The sequence below is a fragment of the Lepidochelys olivacea genome, assembly GCF_965140295.1.
Source record: "Lepidochelys olivacea isolate rLepOli2 genome assembly, chromosome: 25".
NCBI classification, from domain to species: domain Eukaryota; kingdom Metazoa; phylum Chordata; order Testudines; family Cheloniidae; genus Lepidochelys; species Lepidochelys olivacea.
This window is the reverse complement of record NC_140435.1, coordinates 8,604,041-8,624,042: the sequence shown is the minus strand read 5'-3', so window position 1 is coordinate 8,624,042 and position 20,002 is coordinate 8,604,041. Positions and strand designations below refer to the sequence as shown.

Sequence of the window (20,002 nt, the reverse complement as noted above, 5' to 3'; positions counted from 1 at the left end):
GACAAAGTCAGCCAACAGAAGCAAACCAATCAGGAGAGCAGCGAGTGTTTACACTGTCCACCTTATGGTTAATGTTTCCACAAGCCCTGGCAGCGGATCTAGGGTATCCCCATTTGTTTCTCCATATACCTTCAATTACTTGGGGCCAAATCCTGATGACCTTATATACAAGTCATCTCTTTGAAGTCAGTGGGACTACTTGTGTGAATGAAATGCACAGAAGTCAGCCCATGGTGTACAGATCAATTCTTATTTTACTAATCACTTACATACTGATAATAGACAAATTTACAACCTATACCCCTCTATTTCCTAGGTCCTTACTCTTCCGGTCTTGTCATCCAAGTGACTTCAACCAATACATACCAACCTTCCACTAGTAAACAGAAATAAATCTGAAACATGGGTTTTTTGGCTCAGTTACTCATGTTTTTAGTTCAGTCTATATCTTCTGCCCCTGCGAACAGGATGCAACTCCCTTGGCTTCCTCTTTCATTACACATCCGATTTAAGGGCTTGAACTCACCAACACTCATTACAGATACAGACCAAGATTACACAAAGTGACTCATGATTTTGGGTGCCCAACAAGACAAACCTTAAAGGGGCCCCAATTTTTAACAACGTGCTGAGCTACCTGCCACTGGGAAATCAAGGTCTTTCAGGCTGGGAACCCTCCAAGGACTGAAGTACTTAAACTGGGCTGCAGCACTTAGTACCATGAGAAATCCCTTTGGTTAATGGATGCTATGTGTGGTACTGAGCACCACACCTGGTTTTAGGAGTCCGAGTGTAGAGCATGACCCTGATTTTCTTCTCTGTGGTTTGCTCTCTTATCTACACATGTGCCCTCTCAATCTCCATTCTGTTTCTGGTTTCAATACCTGCATTCAGTCCTCTACCAATTCCAAGCAGCAGTAAAGTCCTTTAATTCACAAGGGGAATGCTGAGCAGTCAACGAGAACAGGAGTTACACTTGCAGCTTCTGCCATACTTCCCTTCCTGCATCACAATTTCAGAAAGATTTAGGGCCGGCTATGACCCTTTGTTAAACTGGCAAAAGTTCCACACGTTTCAATGATGTGCTTAACTCAGCAGGCTCAGCGCAAAGAAGTCTGACCTCTTTTCTGTGGTTTGGTTCACATATGTTTGCATGCCCTCAATTTTGCTTTAAATGAACCCCCCAAAATACAGTCCTAGCACAAAACTCAGCAGAAACTGCGGGGCAGGGGGTGGGGGAGATAGCTCAGTGGTTTGAGCATTGGCCTGCTAAACCCAGGGTTGTGAGTTCAATCCTTAAGGAGGCCATTTAGGGATCTGGGGCAAAAATTGGGGATTGGCCCTGCTTTGAGCAGGGGGTTGTACTAGATGACCTCCTGAGGTCCCTTCCAACCCTGATATTCTAGGATTCTATGGTCACCAAATAAAGAAAGATTAGAAGTCGAGTCAGCTAGGCCCCAGAGGCTCATGAATCTAAACAGGTTCTTCTATGGCCCTCATCATTAGCATCTAAGCACCTAAACATCCTTGCATTATCCCTATTTTACAGATTATCCCTGCATTACGGATAGGAAACTGAGGTTTACTTGATTACGTGATTTGCCCAAGGTCACACAGGAAGACAGAGAGCCAGGAATTGAACCCACGGTTAATTTTATTTTATTTACGCACACACAGACCTTGCCCACAGTCACACAAAGGATTCTATGACACAGCTGGGAACTGAACCCGGTTTCCAGTCCAGCACCCTATCAACTAAACCATCCTTCCCCATTTGTCATGAACAGCTGTAATCTTCAATTCAGAGAGGCACTAGTAAATCCCGTATGCAGTGTTGTTATAGCCGTATCGATCCAAAGATATGAGAGCGACTAAGTGGGTAAGGCAATGTCTTTTATTGGACCAACTTCTGTTGGTGAGACACGCTTTCGAGCTTACACGGAGCTCTTCTTCACATCTCGGAAAGGTCCGAGCATCACAGCTAAATGCTAGGTGGAACAGATTGTTTTGCATAGGTAGTTACCATATATGCTAACAGACCATTCAAGATGGAGTGGTCCATTAACACTTCTGCAGTCATATAGGACAATAAAGGGGGAATTAGTGAGTTACAGATTGTTATAATAAGCCATAAATCCAGTGTCTCTATTCAGCCTGTGATTTTTACTGTCTAGCAGAGTTATTTAGGGCTTGTCTACACTGCCACTTTACAGATCTGCAACTTTCTCACTCTGGGGTGTGAAAACACCCCCACGAGTGCTTCAAATTTCAGTGCTGTAAAGTGCCAGTGTAGACAGTGCATAAGGGATGTTTGCTGTATAATGGGATTTTACCACTTTATTTGCAGCATTCCCTACATGGAAGATGAAGGAGGCAATCCTGCAAATACCACGGCAAATATATCTGCTGGGAACGGTACATAGTGTGATTCTAACAGGGCCCTATGTACAGGGTTCAGTTGCTAATAATCGCCAGTGAGCTATCAATGAGTAGAGTACAAGCAAATATGGTGGAGCATTTATTTTGTAATAAGCTGCTTTTACTGGGAAGTTTATGTGCAACTCAGGGATGGTCTTCTGGATCCTGGCACACTGGCAGCATGGCTTTTAGCATCCCAAAATATGGGATCCCCTAATTTAAGAGAAACCCCAAATCTGAATCTTTAAATCCCTCCTTGATGATTAGAAAAGGAGAAAACTCCCGTTACACGACAGCAGATACACACCGCACTGGGCTGCCTTGTAGAGCCTCTGAAATAGACATGTTTTGTTGGCTTCCTTCTAGCTGCACCCACTTTACAGCTCATTAGTTACCTGCTGTATCAGAGCCAAGTTGTTTAACGGACTCTGAAAATACAGTGGCTTCACATTTGTTCTCTCTCCACTCTCCTTCAGCGATGGAAGTTCCTCCCTCAGACTTTCCCCTTAAAACAAACAGCTAGAATCTGGAAAACATTCTCCACCAACTTACAATCATCTTAGGAACATGTTAAATATTGGCTCTCATGTGACAGTGAATACCTTTAAATTACTCTGTCCTGAGAAGAAAAGGAGTACTTGTGGCACCTTAGAGACTAACCAATTTATTTGAGCATAAGCTTTCATGAGCTACAGCTCACTTCATGCATCCAATGAAGTGAGCTGTAGCTCACGAAAGCTTATGCTCAAATAAATTGGTTAGTCTCTAAGGTGCCACAAGTACTCCTTTTCTTTTTGCGAATATAGACTAACACGGCTGCTACTCTGAAATCTGTCCGGAGAACCACTGCTCTGGACTTTTATTTCTGGCATTGAATAAAGACAGACTTAGACATCTGTTCCCATGTTGTACTGTACTACATAACTGCTCAAACTTCAGTACCCTCCACTGTCCCAGCCCGGCCCGTAACAAAAAAGATCAGGAACTGTTTCTTGCTACTGTGTTTTATTTACCATACCTAGGTTGCTGGGGGGGTCTCCAAGCCAAGACACTGCAGCATCTCACTGCATCTGCTCCATACAATAGAGAAGATTTTTGGTGTCTGTTCTCCTTGTCCAGAGCACCTCTCTAATAATATGCAACTTCCACTGAATATAACTTAGGACAAGACCCTCCCAATAGCAAGGCAAAATGAGGGAGGTGGGTATTCAGGCTGCACCAGGAGAAAAGCCTCCTCAGAGCCCTACTTCACTAGCCTGTAATTGTCAGGATGTGCTTTGGGCCCCTCCACTGCAGGTTAGACCCATAACACAACTTTCATTCTAGAAGACACCCAACTCCCTGTTCCAAGTCCCAGATTCAGAACGTAATCTGGGATGCACTTGCTGAGGAAGCACATACTATTTGGGCAGAATGGCCAGCAGAAACAGACATGCTGGATCCCACAAGGAAGCTCTCAGAAAGGTAAGAGCCATGGAGAGGTCAGCTCGGCCCACAAGAATACAGGGAGAAATAAACACCCCCAGAACCCAACGTATATGGCACTAAGGTGCATGCATGTCTCTTGCATGTAGGCCTTGTGATGCTGTGATTAGCTTATGAATGGGATAGCTGAGCAGTGCTTCAGCTGGAACTCTGTCCAGTTGCTCCTGAGTGGCCATCAGGATCTCTGCAAAGAGACAGAGCCTACCCTACCTGAGTCTCCTGCATGGCAGTGCCTAAAACTAAATATAGGACAACACACCAGCCAGACACCTCCAGCTGAAGACAGGACTCCCTGTAGGTCCTACAATCAAATCAACAAGGTGCAAGCACAGGAATTAACCTGATGTTTTACTGCACTTCCAGAAAAAGGGCTCATTGAAGATGACAGAAGTTTGTCCACCATGTCTCAAAAGCAAACACTGCTACAGATTTTCTAGTAGGCTTTGGCTTGAGAGGTTACTGCAATGCAATGTGCATCTCCAGTTAAGAGCATTTGTTCTGTATCAGGCTAAATTTAGCTGGCATGAGCCTTAATTGCTCTTCCCTTTCACTTTTCTGAACTCATCACCTGAAAGCTGTTGGAGTGCTTCATGTCCTGCGGGGGTATCCTCTCCTCCCCAGTGTTGGTGTGGAGGACAGAGCTCAATACACCAAGCCTAGGAATGAGAAGCCCTCAGCAACCGAGATTCTGCTGCCCAGTTTCAGTGCTCCTTATCTTGCTCCAGCACACACATGCACACTACATAGCCATGCTTTCGGCTGGGGCTCAGCATGTCATTGGCTCCTCCACCACGTGATGACAGAGATCATCAAGGATTGTCCTCAAGAATCACTTCCAATTCCCTCCTCTCCGACTTGCCTACATGCAGCATGACGTCTATCACTACACTCCAGCTCTGTGCTGAAGCCTAGTACAGTGATCTGTTCAAAGCTCCAGAGATCTCTTATTGGGACCTCCCAATCAGATACACAACTCTCTGGAGTATGTGCAATAGGGAAGGCCCAAGAGAGTGCACACATACTCTGGAGAGAACATTATTCTTGGGCCTGAAAAGCATTAGCCACTCAATATGCTTGGCAGCTGGCAGAAGGGCTAGGAAGCAACAGACCTGCTTCCATAACCATGGGGCTCACACACAAATTCCACACCTCTGCAGTTACTTCACTGGTAGGTCTGAAGGAGAAGTCTTAGGCCAGGTCTACACAACAAGTTTTGTCGGCATAGTTATGTCAGTCAAAGGTGTGGTACATCCCCCAGCTAACAAAGTTTTGCCAGCAAAGCCCCCAGAGTAGACATGGCTATGCCAACATAAGAGTGCTTCTGTCAACATAGCTAATGTTGTTCAGAGACATGGTATTACTATGCCAACAGAAAACGTCCTTTGTCCATAGACTGTGCTGGCATAGCTACACTGGCAAAGTGCCGTAGCTTTGTAGTGTAGACAATGCCTTAGCCTAGATTCTGTTAGTCCACATCAACATCTCTCTGCTGCCCCTCCATGCACCAAAACAAAATGGCAGTCACTGCTCCAAAGCACAGAGCTAAAGAAAGGAGTATTAAGTACGTGTACCATATCATCTTCCATTAGCACCCACCCTGTTAGTGAGCACAAAAACTAGAATACCCATGTCCCCTTTAGGATAAGGGAGCTCAAAAGGGTTGGGAGAAGACCATATATCCGAATGATCATGTAGTGCATAATTCTATATTACACATCCGTGTGACATGGAAGGTGCTATAAAGCATTCTGTCTAACCCCTGTGAGAAACTAAACTAGAGAAGTTATGCAAAGAAAGAGCCACTACAAACATCCCACTCCAATGAACTTATAGAGCAGGGCTTCTCATTTTGCTGTTTGCACCTAAAAAGAGAAGTGCTGCTGCGAGGATTTACGTTTTGACTTCTATGAAGACTGAGCTCACTTCATACCACTAACTGTCACTCAACAGGTTCTAGCCGGCAGTCAAAATGCCACACTTCTGGCCTTTTGTTTTTCTCCTGAATGAATGTTCAGCTTCCAGCATCTTATGAACCAAAATGTCTTGGCACAAGTGGTTGTTAATGACTTTCCAGGGTCAAGGTTAGGAATGGGTACAAGTCCATCCAGAGCTGATGATGACAATGATTCCAGTGCTCCAGAGAAATCTCTGTCACATCCAGGAGCTGATCCTTCAAGTTGTCAACAGAAAAGGGTTCTCACTCTGGGTGGGTGTGACTCTCTTCACTCCCATGCTGTCATTATCTGAAGACACACACCTGTGACACAGCAGGGCTGTGAAGCTTTTTCAAAGGGCAGTTTTATAAGATCAACAAGCACCAGAGGAACATTAACTCCATGTTAAGTAAGTTAGCAGAGTATTGCCATCTGATGAAGCCCAAGCATCATCTGCCAGCAGCTTTATCCACAGTGTGGAAATTCAGCTCTGGGCCTTCTTTATTTCCTTATGACTTGAATGGCTCCAGAAGACATATCGTTTGATTGGTGAATGTAAAAAAAAACAAAAACCCCGAAGTTTCTTACCATCCCTACTCTCAAAGTATCTGAAAGTCTTCATTCCAAAGACCTGTGCTGTTATGTTGGCAGCCATCACTAATGCTAATATTGCACTTCCACCAGTTTTCTTCTCTGCCCCACATTCAGCAGAACATGGGACTGTCTACTTCCCCTTTTAACAGCCATAGTTACCACCACACTGGATCATCCAACCCATGCCCAGCCTCCAGTAACTGATGCTACAGAGGAAGCAGAGAATCTCTGTCGTGCATTAGCCAATGGTGCACACTGGAGAGAATTTATTCCTAACCTGTTTTGTGCCATCTGCCATGGGAGTCCAGGTTCCCCTCAAGGTATCATCTTGTCACCAGATCTGAGGCAAATTCTTCTAACGAAAGAAATTTTCAGATCGCTTCATTTTACTACGCAGGTGAACTAGCCTCAAGACATCAAAACACATGTATTTCCTGGAAAGGACCGTGCTGACATTGGATCTTAGGTGATCTAAGGTGTAGATCTTAGGTGTAATCAGGCCAATGGCAGCAAAGAAACTAGGTGTCAGCAGATACGTATGCCCAGAGATTTCTTTGCAAAAGAGGAACTATTACTTTCCTTCACAATTTGAGACTACAAAATCTTTGGACGTTTAGGAATCATAGCAGACATGTATCAACCTGCTTACCACGATCTTCAGAATGAAGGAAATCAGTGGTGAAGTTTTCCCCAATTACAAAGCTATGCCCCAGCAATGTCCGCTCTTTCCTACAAATCTCTAAAGAAATCTGTACCCATCTTGTTCAGTGTGAAATTCTGAAAATGCTACATGTAAGTAGTTTTACACACATCTTTCAGGTTAATGAAAAGAGCCATTTACCAAACTAGTTACCAGTTGAGCCTCATCTTGACATCTACCCACCTTGCTGTAAAATTACCTTCTCAATAGCAACAACAGACAGCAGCTGTCTCCCTATGGGTTTCCTCAACAGTACCATTATTTTTGCCACATGCTCCATTTATAACGTGTTTGTTCCCTGACACTGAACCTAACCATTTACCCAAACCAAAGGCAGCTTGGATGATTCTCAGCCTCTCAGAAACCAGTGAAGTCTTGCCTCCTCTGAAAAACAGATATGTGGTTTTACCATATGCGGTGGTAGCCTTTGGAGTGTCACCCAACAGCCGATTTTGTAGCATAGACACGATTGATAATATTTTAACTAGATACATGCTCTGCATTAAAGTTTTTCCCCCACTTCTCAGACAGTGGTAAGAAAATGTGAATATAACCTGCATGAGTGGGTCTGCGATTTAGCTGGTAATCCATTCCATGACTACACACTCCAAACAGAGTGGGGATGGCTAGGTAGCGTCAGTCAGTCTGGGAGCTAGAGACAAAGAACCACAGTGGCGATCTGTGTCCAGCAGCCTCAAGAGAAAGTCGCCTTCGTCTTTTCACCACAACTGAACCCTGTCTCTTCTATGTGACGATGGATTCTATAAGGAAGAGTTACTCACTCCCAACAGGAAGCATAGAAATAAAACTTTTAATTCAAAAAACTATTTATAAATTTACAGTTTCTCTGAGTGCAAGAGATCCAATTTGCAGACAGGATTCCAGAGTCACAAAGAACTTGTCTCCTCCACAGCTCCCAACATTACCAAGCTAGCCCAATCAACCCTACCTCCTGTGGCAGAGAAGGAAAGACAGATTATTATTAGCAGTATTACCACAACTCCTAGGAGCCACGGCCATGGACGAGGGCCCCACTGTGCTAGGAGTGGACGGTTACCATTTTGTCAAGGCCAACCCGATGCTATCTAGTCGGCATTTCATTATACAATAATATTTAGTAGTGCCCATTGGTTCTGAGCAGGACACTATTTTAGGTACTGATTATACCCTCATTACTGCAGTACCTGAGCTTCTCACAATTTCTAATGTATTTATCCTCTGACACCCCACTGTGGCAGGGCTGGGTTATTACCCCATTTACAGACAAGAACTGAGCAGTAGCATGCAGAACCAACTGTGCCCTTGGGATGATTCCATCTGGCCCCTGAACAAAATGGCATCCTCTGCACAGCGTGACCTTGCATGCGCCATACGTGGAGGTCAGACCACGTGGAGGATGCCTGGCTAAAAATGTCAGCGCCTGCCACTGGAAGTGAGGTGTGGAGAGAGGATGCGACGTCACACAAGAATTCTGTGTCAGATTAGGGAACTGAACCCATGTATCCAAGTCCCAGGCTAGTGCCCTAACCACTGGACTACCCTTCCTTAACAGGCACTATACAGACAGAGGTATGTACTGTCCCTGCCACAAGACACACACGAGTTTTGTTTGTCAGATACTTTAGGTAAACCTAGCAGGCAGAAATGGGAGACTAGCAAATATGGCTTTAAGGATATGATGCTAACTAAAACTCACAAGACCTGGGTTTGGTTCCCAGCTCAGACACAGACTTCTTAAGGACTTTGGATAAGTCACTTAATTCATCCTGTGCCTCAGTTCCCCCATCTATAAAATGGGGTAAAGCTTCCCTATCTCCCAGGATTTTGCAAGGATAAATCCTTTAGTGATGGCATGGTGCTCAGACATTACAAGGATCAAATACATATCTAGACAGATTGACCAAGGCTAAGAACGGCTAGACAGATGCTGTAACACAACCTTGTGTTCACTGATCAATCCTAGCCATGGAAACTAGCAAGACCGCTGTTGGTGGACAGCACAGGTCACGGGTAGAGAGAAGGCTACAGAATGTGATTAGGCCCAGGTCCAGTAAACAAATTTCTTGGCAGCTGCTATAGGACGACATTGCCTCTGTTAGCCTGGCTGGAAAAAGAGATACTGATTGTCCATAAACGCAACCCCTCATATTGTTTTCATTGATCTGCTGAGTCACACTCAAATATATTTGACACTTTTGACGATACTTGGGCTGCTGGGGAATGGAGCGGTAGCATACAGACTAAGATCAAAGCAGTGCAAAGCCTCCCTACTGTGCTATGACAACAGGCAGCTTTTGGGGGGAAAGTCAGAAACCTGCCAAAATGTGACCTCTGCTTCCACCTCTCCACTCATTCCTAAAAAGAATGTAGCAAGAATAAAGCCCAATGCAAGCCACAAAATAAGGGAAGCAACATCACGATCGTCACACCTCAAAAGAAACCGCTCTACAGTAATTTCCCCTGTTAAGTTAGCCATGCAAAATGCTAGCTATTATTCCCTAATCCATTTTGATGCAAGGATAAATAAAGCGGAGGCATCTATTTTACACAGAATAAGATGAGATTGCTACTTTTGCAAACTAATTACAGGGCTTATCAAATCCCAAGACTCTTTTACTCCATACAGCAACGGTTACTAGATCACAACTAGACAAGATGATGAATAGCCCCTTTAAACAAAAAGCAGAGGGATGGGGCGGGTGGAATTCAGGTCTAGCTAAGTGGGTACAACTCCACTGACTTAAGTTGCATCCAGTTACACATCAGATCTGAATTTGGACCAAGTCTTGCTTGCATCTCAAGACCTCTGCCTATTCAGGGCCTGATACTGAAAAGTACTGAGCATGGATCAAGCCGTTTTAAACGGATGCCTCTATCTGAAATACGCTGAATATCAACTTTGGCAAGTTATTTATGGACTTGTAAGTCTACGCTGCCACAAAAGGCAGCCTTCCCACACTATCTCAATGTAGGCCTCCTGCCTTCATTTACAGTGATTCTCTTTCAGACATATTGGCAAACACTAAACCTTGTTTCAACCTGTTACACAAGGCCTGATTTTTAAATCTCTCTCTTCTGGTGGTCAGCGCCCGGAGGAGGTGGGGGAAAGAGAGAGCAGCCTGTGTGTGGCATTGTGGATGGGTAATGTTGCTGCCAGGCAAACTTATACACCCCTTTTAGTTCACATCCAGAAATCCATCCACTTGTTGTATGGAGGGAAGACAAACGGACTAGTTAATGCAAGGTTTCAGAGTAGCAGCCATGTTAGTCTGTATCCGTAAAAAGGAGTACTTGTAGCACCTTAGAGACTAACAAATTTATTAGAGCACAAGCTTTCGTGAGCTACAGCTCACTTGCTCACGAAAGCTTATGCTCTAATAAATTAGTTAATGCAATAATTTCCAAATATACCTGTGCAAAAGATTTACTCCTCTATAGTTTGCATGCAGCTTGACCAGCATCCTACTTACCTCCAATTTGTTTATAATTTATCACTTTCATGACAACCTGAAAGGTTTAACAATTTAATTTTTATTTTAAAATGACACACAATATGGCAGGCCCCCAATTTGTTCAGACTGTGGAACCCTTCGTAAGAGCAAGACCCTTTTCTCCCAAGTCCACGATCCCCACTGAACAGCTTGACTCTCCATAGATTCTATTCTACAAGCCACCAGGCAGGCGTCAGAGCCCACTGGTGGGCTCAACACCACACTTTTAGAACCACTGTGATGAGATATTGGGGTTCCTTTTTTGAAGTCTTCTCTCTTGGCTGCTTAGGAAATGTTTAAAAGTTCATCCTCTTTTGGGTGGGGCCTTTATTCTTTCTGTATCTCAAACCAATTCATTCCGATTCACGAGCTTTTTATTTTAAGCTAGATCTTTCCTCACCCGTCTCCCTCAATTAAACACTTTCCGATCCCTCTGGGGGAGTAAAAAACCCCACAAAACACCCCTTACCACCCCAACAGAGCCCTGCTTCATAACACCATGGGCCAATATTGTTGGTGTGGGGCAGTAGGTGTATGTGTGTTGGGGGAAAGGGGGGGGGGCAGAGAAGAGAAGCGAAAAAACCAAACAAAAACCACCCAGGCAACTTAGTAAGGATCACTCTAAGCCTCAAAGCCCAGGCAGAAAAATAGCAGCAGCTGGGCCTAAAAAATAAAGCGAGTGAAACACAGTCCCAGGGAGGTGGGTTTTGTTGTTGTTGTTGTTTTTTTAAAAAACCACAAAATATCCATTGCACATAATTATTGTAGCAACAACTTCCCCCCCCCCCGCACCGCTCCCAACATCTGTTTCTCTCTCACACACACACACACACCCCACGTCGGTGGGTTGCTCTTTTTCAACCCTTCGAGGGTACCATCCCCACGTCCCCAGCCCCCCTCCCTGGTCACAGGGGCCCACGAGCCCCCCCCACCCCAGGCGGGAGCCCCGCTCCGAAGTGCCGGCTGCCCACAATACCCCCCCCCCGCCCAGAGCTTCACCCCCACCGAAAAGGGCCGCCTCAGGGGGGCGGGGGGGGCAGCCCCCCCCCGCTGCCGACGCCCCGGGACGCCCCGTGCGCGGGCTATTTACCTCCTCGGGGCCCCTCAGAGGCGGGGGCCAGCCCCCCGGGCCCCCGCCAGCCGCTCCATCGTGGGCTTCCTCCCGCGGCTGTTGTCTCTTTAAGCCTCTTTTCCTCCCCCCCCCCAGCCCCCCCTTCCTCCTCCACACACTCCGCGGGCAGCGGGCACAGCGCGGCGCCTCTACTCCAGCGGCGTACGGCTCCGCGGCGGCCTCTGCAGCGCGCGCCACGCCGGCGGCGCAAAAGCCCTCCGTGAATAGGAGGAAGGCTCGGGTTTACAGGGGCCCGGCGCAAGCGCGGTGGAAGGGAGGGTGGCGGCGGAGCGCCGTGGGCGTAAAGCGCGCTCGAGACGAGGTAGCCGAGAAGGGCGGGAGGGGGCGGGGAGGAGGGGCTTTGCGACAATGGCGGTGCGCTTTGCGGCTTGCCCTGGTTCCCGCCCCCTTAAGCCCGCCCCCTCTTTAACTCTTTCTCTCGCGCGCGCCAGGAGGCCGGTGTGCGCATGTGCGCGCTGAGCGTTGTCCCGTCAGCGGCCGGCAGGGCAGCCCCCTCCTCTGCCCCCCCGCCCTCCTCCAGGGCACGGTCCGCCCAGCGCCCACGTAGAGGGCAGGCCCCCCATGCACGCACCCCGAGAACCCTCCCCACCGTGCACCCACCCCGAGAACCCTCCCCACCGTGCACCCACCCCCCAGACCCCTTTCGGGCCACCGTCACCTTCATACCCACCCACAGGGCAGCCCCCCTCAATGGCTGCCCCCATGCCTCCCCCAGAACCCTCCCCACCGTGCACCCACCCCGAGAACCCTCCCCACCGTGCACCCACCCCCCAGTCCCCTTTCGGGCCCCTGTCACCTTCATACCCACCCACAGGGCAGCCCCCCTCAATGGCTGCCCCCAGGACTCCCCCAGAACCCTCCCCACCGTGCATGCCCCCCCAGTCCCCTTTCAGGCCACTGTCACCTTCATACCCATCCACAGGGCAGCCCTCCTCAATGGCTGCCCCCAGGACTCCCCCTAGAACCCTCCCCACCGTGCACCCACCCCGAGAACCCTCCCCACCGTGCACGCCCCCCCAGTCCCCTTTCGGGCCACCGTCACCTTCATACCCACCCAGGACTCCCCCAGAACCCTCCCCACTGTGCACCCACCCCCCAGACCCCTTTCAGGCCCCTGTCACCTTCATACCCACCCACAGGGCAGCCCCCCTCAATGGCTGCCCCCAGGACTCCCCCAGAACCCTCCCCACCGTGCACCCACCCCGAGAACCCTCCCCACCGTGCACCCACCCCCCAGACCCCTTTCGGGCCACCGTCACCTTCATACCCACCCACAGGGCAGCCCCCCTCAATGGCTGCCCCCAGGACTCCCCCAGAACCCTCCCCACCGTGCACCCACCCCCCAGACCCCTTTCAGGCCCCTGTCACCTTCATACCCACCCACAGGGCAGCCCCCCTCAATGGCTGCCCCCAGGACTCCCCCAGAACCCTCCCCACCGTGCACCCACCCCGAGAACCCTTTCGGGCCACCGTCACCTTCATACCCATCCACAGGGCAGCCCCCCTCAATGGCTGCCCCCATGCCTCCCCCAGAACCCTCCCCACCGTGCACCCACCCCGAGAACCCTCCCCACCATGCACCCACCCCCCAGTCCCCTTTCGGGCCACCGTCACCTTCATACCCATCCACAGGGCAGCCCCCCTCAATGGCTGCCCCCAGGACTCCCCCAGAACCCTCCCCACCGTGCATGCCCCCCCAGTCCCCTTTCAGGCCACTGTCACCTTCATACCCATCCACAGGGCAGCCCCTCTCAATGGCTGCCCCCATGACTCCCCCAGAACCCTCCCCACCGTGCACCCACCCCCGCAGACCCCTTTCAGGCCACTGTCACCTTAGCACCCAATCACCTCCAGGGCCCACTCAGGCTAACACCTAATAGCCCAGGCGTGAGTGGTGCTGGTTCCTGTGGGGCTGCCCAGCAAGGCTGCCCAGGCTGAGCCAGAGCCCTCACCTCACCAGTTTGCCTCCACCCCCATAATCCCAGCCTGCCTATCCACCCCGCCATCCATCATTTTAGCCATCTATCACCATACGTACCCTGCCTCTAGCCATCTCTCTCCCTCTCTTAGGAAGTTGTAAAGCACTTGCCAAAGTGTCTAGGTTCCTGCATACGTTGGCAATGAAATGGAAGAACCCACAGAACCTCTGGGCTCAAACAATCAATGTTTCCCTACCTGCTGTCCCTTTACCCCGCTGCTACAATAACCAACCCCACAGGGTAAATTGTCACGCCATGTTTAGGTAGGGTGCCCGTTTTTATAATTGCAGTATTGCCAACCCCAAGTATTCAAAAACCACGATTTAGGCTCCAAAAAGTTATGAGAGTGGCTTAAAAATCAGGAGATATTAACAAACAATAAATGGCGGGTTCTATTTATTGGCCTTTGGGTTTTTGAGCCTTTAGGATTTACATTTTCAAGCTTTCTCAGGAGCCATGAGGGCTAGAAGCTTACTGTATCTAAACAATGGAAGCTGGGATGCTCACGTAATAACGTGGCTTTGGGATCCAGGGCTTTAAGAAAACTACCAGCGATCACGACATTGTGAGATTCTGTAGAGTGCTGTGAGTGCACTGGGCATTTCTCAGGAGAAGCACGGAAGGCAGATCTTTAACAATTTTACCATCAAAGGCCTGATCCTAACTTCAGTAGGGCTCCATGGGTACACCCGTGCAGATCAGTCTGCAGGATGATGGATTTGGGAGAGGCAGCGTGGTCTAGTGGATACTGGGTACTGGAGTGGAACTGCAGTGGAGTGAAAACCTGAGTTTTGCCACTGAATTGCTTGTTCACCTTCTGGTCTCTGTCCCTGTGTTTTCCTTCCTTCCCTAATCTAGTTTTTTCGAGATTATAAACTTTTCAGGGAAAGGATTGTGTCTCACTGTGTGTTTGTACAGCCCCAAGTACAATAGGGCTGCTATCTTGATTAGGGTCTCCAAGCATCAGTGCAACAAATATTTATAATAAAATACACCAAAAATATGGAATAAGGGGAGGAGATGGATTCCAGAAAGAAGAGTGTGCAGTTACTCTTTAGAGTGTCTTAATGGTTTCAAATGCTCTAGGTTTCATTTCTGTTGTGTAGTGTTTTGTCCTGTGACCCTTCTGCAATAAAGAGCTTTTTAAAAGCATTAGATCAAATAAAAAACAAGCTGGCAAGCAGTCCTCATGCAGAGGATCACAAGCTGTGCTACAAATGCAGATTTCATAGTGTGACTTCAAACAAAGTGGGAAAAAATATGAACAAGAAAACACAGTGGGGGAAAAACTTTGTCCTGGTTGTTTTCATGGAGTTATCTTTTATGTCTGCAAGCTTTTGGGGTCAGATTCTGTATATTTTATTTGTTTTACAATGTGCCCTATGTATGTTTATGGCACCATATTAATAACAACAATTCATAATAAATTGTTTGGGGCTCAGTAAAAATAAAAAAAGCAGAATAAAAGCTGTTGTCTTCTCTGAGCAAACCATTTGCTGACTGTTTTAACCCTCACGAAGAGTCCTATGGAATTTAATGGCGATTACACTGATAGGATTCTATAGACATTAATCTAAAACCTTACAGAATTTAATAGAGAACAGTATCCTTGCTCTAGCTTTGCAGAACCACCCTATAGAATTCTATAGCAGGGATGGGATTTCCTGTCATATTCTATAGGATGATCCAAAAAATCTATAGGAAAGTGATAATTTCCTGTGAAACGCCGTTGGATTTTCCCAAAAGGAAGGTAGCAAAGGAAGCGAGATGGTTGTGCTGTGAACTGTGAGTGACTTAAAAGTGGCCTTTTCCAAAGCACTTGGCTTAACTCTGCGTTGCCTTAACTCTGCCCTCATTGCAGCCAGTGGCTGCTTTACCAGAGACTTCCAAGGGAGCAGAGCTAGGCCACTGCAGAGTGCTTTTGAAAAGGCCGCCTTAAATGAAAATGTCCTACCTTTAGGGCCTGATCCTGCATTCCACGCTCTCCCATCTGAGTCCGTGGGGCAAAGCATGTCATGCCCATTGAAATCGATGGGTATCTGATGCCTAAATACCTTTGAGGATCTGGGCCAGAGGAACTAATAAACTGTATCAGACCAGTGGTCCATCTACTCCAGCATCTCAGACACTGAGAGTGGCCCACACCAGCTGCCTCAGAGGAAAGAGGCAGAAGCCTACAGCAATGGGATCACCTTCCCCATGGGAAGTTCCTTTCTGACCACCATAGTTAGAGGTCAACTTATGCCCTAAAGCTGGAGGTCTTATCTCCATGCCAGACTCCTATTTTATAGTCCTTGCAGTTGTCACTTTGAAAGTTCTCACAATCTATACAAATGTCTAATCTGTTTTTGCATTTTGTTATGCTCTTGTGGCAATGAGTTCCAAAGACTAACTGCTTTTGTATTTCCTTTTGGCAGTTTTAAGTAGAGTGTTTCACGGTGGATGGAGTGGGCAGTCAGAGGAAGACACTTGTAAATGTTTAGTAATTAACCTAATAGGCAATTGAGGTTAATCTGGAAAGGACAGTTTAAAACTGAGTTAAAAAACAACTAGAGGGCATCCATACACATTTATTTACATACCCAGTGACACAGCTGAGAAATACATTCTGGATCTATTAACTAGGCCGAGTTATGTTCAATGACCGTAGCCCTCCTGAATCAATGAAAACCTGAGCGGGTTGCAGCAAAATAAGCAATACGAATAAGAATTAGACCTGGGATTTTTGAGCTGGCGGGTTCATGACTTTGTTGTGGGTCAGTTACATGGTAGCAACGAAACCTCAGATGAAACCCAACAAAAGCTTCAGAGAAATCAAATGAACCTTCAAACAGGGAACGAAATCAAACGGACCTTGAGCTATTTGCATCACCCCATGAATATGCAACCCGTTGAACAGACCAGAAGCAGAGAGAAGGATGCTGCTGCCTAGCCCTGGCCCCAGGACATTGTGTAGGAGTGATGCAAACAGCTCGCAGAGGGCCAGGAGAGACTATCCTCAATACACGTCTTCCATGAAGCTGCTCCTCACCTGCCAGCCTCAGGGCAGGTCTACACTTAGCTGCACGGATGCTGCCGTGCCACTCTAGCACTTCTACACTGACCGGGGAGCTTAGTTAATGCGAGGTGGCAGCTCTGTAGACAGGAGACTACACTGGGGTTTAGGTCAGCCTATGTGGATTTTTCACGCCCCCCGAGCGACCTAGTTATATACCAGTGTACGTTTCTAGTGCAGAGCTGGCCTGCATAGAGGCTGTGCTCTGGGTGGAGCCAGGGATGGAGGAGTGGGGCCATAGTGCATCGGCTACCACCAGACTGGCTTGCACCACAAGCCATAGGAGCCCCCGGGAGGGTGATGTAACTTACAGCAATCCCATCTCAGGCTGCCTAAGTTAAAGGGGGCGTCCGGGAGGAGTGATTTGAGCTATGGGAAACATGCCATACAGTGAGAGACTTAAGCAGCTGTCTATTTAATTTAGCCAAGACATGGTTGAGAGACGACTTGATCAGTGTCTACAAGCACCCACATAGGGAGGAGATTTCTCATAGAAGATGGCACTTTGATCTGGCTGAAAAAGGCAAGCCACGATCCAGCAGCTGGACACTGAAGCAAGACGGATTCTGACTAGAAGTAAGGTGTAGCACATGTTTAACCTGGAGGGAAATTAACCATCGGAAGGACTTACCCAAGATCATGGTGGACTCTCCATTCCTTGCAGTCTTTACATCACAACTGGATGTCTTTCTAAGCGATCTGTGGTAGCTCAAATAGAATGATGGGCTTGAGGCAGGAATCATTGGGTGAGGGCCTCAGGCCTGTGCTATGCAGGAGACCCAACTAGATGGTCTCTTCTGGCTTTCAGGTCTATGACTGTAGAAATGTCAGCTTCTGAAGCAGACCAGAATCAGGAGGGAAGAACAGTGGTGTAGAGCCACCTTTGCCTCCTTCTTCTGGAGATTTAACACAGTCTCTGCCCCAAAGAGTTTACAATTGAAGGGTGTGTCAGCGTTGGAGCTGGAGCTGTAATTTCCAGCTCGGCCAGACATACCTGCGCTAGTTTTGATTGAGCTGATGTGCTAAAAATGGCCCTGTAGCTGCCGTGGTGCAAGCAGTGGGAGAGGCGACTTGCATGCCTAGGGTCTTGGAGGGGACTGTACTCAGGGCAGGTAGCCTGTGCCACCACCCATGCTGCCATGGCCACACTTCTACTTTTAGTGGGCTAGCTCAATCGAACCTGGTGCATGTCAGTCTACCTGAGCTGGAAGTGACACCTCAGATCAGGTATAAACATACCCGAAGAGTTTGATACAATGGCCACTGAAGCTAATAGGAGACTTTCCATGGGACCTGGATCAGGCTCTGGAGCCCCGATTCTGCAGACACTTGATTGTATACGTCACATGACTCCCGCAAGGAATCCCACTGATTTCAATGGGGTTAATCCTGGCCGGGCCATTGTGTGTCTGTAGGGCCCAGGCCTATGTTAGGGTTAGAGCTGAGCAAATAATTCACCACAAATCATTGAAGTGACAATTTTTTCCTGTTCGAAGGTTGTTCCTGTTTGCAGTTTCCAATTTTCTGGAATGTATTCATGGGTCCAAGTTACTCACCAGGTTATTTGCATGAATAATACTGGGTCCGGGCATCAGTGCCAAGCTGCTTGTGCCAAACGTCTGACATCTGGAATTCAGACTTTGGGAGGTGTCAGTTAGTTTTGCTGGGACACGGATGACCTGCCTCGTGTCCTATTACCTGACTGGTTGAGCAAAACTCTTAGACTCAGGTTTCCTGGGTGAATTTTCACCCTGTAAGTGAAAAACTCATTTCCTGTAATGACTGGCTCAAACTTAGACTTCCATTTCTGTGAGCGAATGCCTTCATTCGAATATTTGTGGGCAGAATAAAAGGCTGGATTGGTGACTGAAACACTGGATTAGGGTTTGTGAGATCCACTCTCAGTTCCCTGCTCTACTGTGGACTCCCCGTCTGAGCCTGGACAAACCACTAAAACCTCCCTGTCCCTCAGCTCCCCATCTGCAATATGGGGGTGATAGCATTTCCTTGTCTCTAGAGGTTATAAGCTCTTTGGAGCAGTGCTTTCCTAAAGGAGATGTACAATGCCCAGGATAATGAGGCCCTGATCTCAGTTGGAGTGTCTAGGCACTGCCGTAAAACAAATGATCATCATTATAATGACTATTGTATTACTTATGACCCTGAGAGAAGTCACTATGAAATGTGCTGTGGCAAAATTCAGGCATATGCCAGGGAAATTGAAAGTCACGTGGATTCAACACCCTGTCCCTGCTATTCGAAGCAGGCACACTATTGACATGTTGTGGGGCAAGAGAATACGGGGAAAAGGGGTCACAGTTGGCAGATCTTCACGATCAGCTGGAGCCTGTCCCACCGCACTGAGAATGGCACTTTGGGCTTGGGCTGCATTCACTTGAGTTAACACCTGCACAGAGCTATGATTAGAAGCTTCAGAAAGCCGCCAGGGAGTTTCACTCCCATCTGTGTTCTGTTTATTGAGCAGAGAAATCCAGAAGATACGTTCTGTGCTTAAAGCTCATCTGTCTTTCCCTCCCAACCACGCCGCAGCCCTAGCTGGCACGCATGGACACTGCCTTCCTGGGGACAGCCCCAGCTTTAAGACAGCTGTTGTTCAATGAAATGAGGATGTGGGGTTCCCTCGCAGCCCCAGATCTGGATGTGCAGCTGTCCCACATACTGGAGCAGCAGATGCCGTGGGCGTTGCCTTGTCCAGCATTGTCCAGATTGCAACAGCACAATTTAAATGCCGGAGGCTAGAGGCACATCCGCTGTATTACTTTCAGTATTCTAACAGGCTTAGCGGCTATGTGCTGGTTTAAAAGTCCAGCGGCCCTTTAAGAATGCTAACTCCTTAGGGTTGCAATTTTAGGGGTCCCTTCTTCCCCTAACCCACACACATCACTCCCTTAATGTTAGGAGTTGCACTGTTAAATAGCTGCTACATTCCACTCCAGAGGTGGCTGTATTCTGTGATTTTTGTGCATGCAAGACCCTGCTGCTTTTTGCCATAGAAGGGTTGTCTTGAGTGGCCAACTCATGAGAGAAAGCACGAACTTGTGATTAAGGTACTGGCTGAGGATTCAGGAATTTGCAGTCAGTTCGTGGCTCTGCCACAGACTCCGTGTGTGACCTTGGGCAAGTCCTTTAGCTTGTTCTGTGCCTCAGTTTCAACAGCTGTAAAATGGGAATCATGATGCTTCTTTCCCACATC

The 20,002-nt window shown here is 47.9% G+C and overlaps 1 protein-coding gene across 1 annotated transcript in view; it reads right to left on the bottom strand.

Moving 5' to 3' along the window:
- CSNK1G2 (casein kinase 1 gamma 2) overlaps positions 1–11,833 on the bottom strand; it is a 91,496-nt gene extending 79,663 nt beyond the window's left edge. The window contains exon 1 of the mRNA XM_084614355.1: positions 11,713–11,833. The gene's annotated coding sequence lies outside the window, so the exon portion shown is untranslated. The remainder of the gene's footprint in view (positions 1–11,712) is intronic.
- Between the last annotated feature and the right edge of the window lie 8,169 nt (positions 11,834–20,002).